Source organism: Euleptes europaea, chromosome 6, assembly GCF_029931775.1.
Source record: "Euleptes europaea isolate rEulEur1 chromosome 6, rEulEur1.hap1, whole genome shotgun sequence".
Lineage (NCBI taxonomy): Eukaryota > Metazoa > Chordata > Lepidosauria > Squamata > Sphaerodactylidae > Euleptes > Euleptes europaea.
In genome coordinates, this window is record NC_079317.1 from 10,658,931 (window position 1) to 10,660,586 (window position 1,656).

At 63.3% G+C, this 1,656-nt stretch overlaps 1 pseudogene; it reads right to left on the reverse strand.

The window, feature by feature from the left end:
• On the reverse strand, positions 1–1,222 carry LOC130479164 (heat shock 70 kDa protein-like; annotated as a pseudogene).
• Positions 1,223–1,656: the final 434 nt, after the last annotated feature.

Consider the following 1,656-nt stretch of genomic DNA (forward strand, 5'->3'; position numbering starts at 1 on the left):
TTAGTCCGCTTGTTCAATGGTGGGGCCACCGCCTGGGGCCCCAGCAGCCATGGCCCCCTGGTATAATTTGGTAACAAAGGGGTTGCAGAGCCTCTCCAGTTCCTTTTGCTTGTGCTCAAACTCCTCCTTCTCCGCCATCTGGTTGCAATCCATCCAGCTGATGACTTCTTGGCACTTCTCTAGGACCTTCTGCTTGTCCTGGTCTGCAATCTTGCCTTTCAGCTTCTCGTCCTCCACCGTCTGCTTGATGATGTACACGTAGGATTCGAGGGCGTTCTTGGACACCACCTGCTCCCGGTTGGCCTCGTCCTCGGCCTTGTAGTGCTCCGCTTCGTGCACCATGCGCTCGATGTCATCTTTGCTGAGGCGGCCCTTGTCGTTGGTGATGGTGATCTTGTTCTCTTTGCCGGTGCTCTTGTCCACGGCCGTGACGTTGAGGATGCCGTTGGCGTCGATGTCAAACGTCACCTCGATCTGGGGCACGCCGCGAGGGGATCCCCGTCAGGTCAAACTTGCCCAGCAGGTTGTTGTCCTTGGCCATGGCCCGCTCGCCCTCGTACACCTGCACCAGCACACTGCTCTGGTTGTCTGAATAGGCGGTGAAGGTCTGCGTCTGCTTGGTGGGGATAGTGGTGTTGCGCTTGATCAACGCCATCATCACCCCGCCCGCCGTCTCGATGCCCAGCGACAGAGGCGCCGCGTCCAGCAGCAGGAGGTCCTGCACGTTCTCCGACTTGTCGCCAATCAGGATGGCGGCCTGCACGGCAGCCCCGTAGGCCACGGCTTCATCGGGGTTGACGCTCCTTGCCGTTAAAAAAGTCCTGCAGCAGCTTCTGGATCTTGGGGGTGCGGGTGGAGCCTCCCACCAGCACGATCTCATTGATCTGCCCTTTGTCCAGCTTGGCATCTCGCGGGGCCTTCTCCACGGGCTCCAGAGTGCCACGGAAGAGGTCGGCGTTGAGCTCCCGGGTGATGGAGGTGTAGAGCGCCGTCATCACTGTGCACGCCTACTTCAACGACTCCCAGCGCCAGGCCAAGGACGCCGGCACCATCACGGGCCTCAAGCTCCTGCGCATCATCAACGAGGCCACATAGCTGGGGGTGGTGCGGTTGCCCTGGTCGTTGGCGATGATCTCCACCTTGCCGTGCTGGAAGACCCCCACGCAGGAGTAGGTGGTGCCCAGGTCGATGCCGATGGCCGGCGCCTTGCCCGACATGGTCGCTGCTGGCTCTCGCTCTCTCTCTCTCTCGGGGGAGCCGCGCCTCTCAACCGCCTCTCTCGCGCTCGTCAGCCGCGCTCTGCGCCGCCGCCTCAGAAAGCCGCGCGCGCTCTGCCGCTGCCGTCGCCTCAGGCCGCCTCAGAAAGCCGCGTGCGCTTCTGGGCCCTGCCTGCGCGCCTCTTCTCCCGGTCCGGGCCAGAAACCTCCAGAGGAGACGAGGGAGGCGGAGGACTGACGTCGTCGGCAGCCAATGGGGTTGGCGGGCGGGCGGGCGCGAGACGCCTTCTGGGCGGCCGTTATGCAAAATAGCCCAGCGGGCGAGGGGATTTGCTTTGAAGCGCGCGCGCCGCCTACTGGCTTCCAACGGCAGCCGGAGGGTTCGAGGCGGTTGGCTGAGGCGAGGGCGGGATTCGTTCTTACCTCAGCCGCCCTTGAC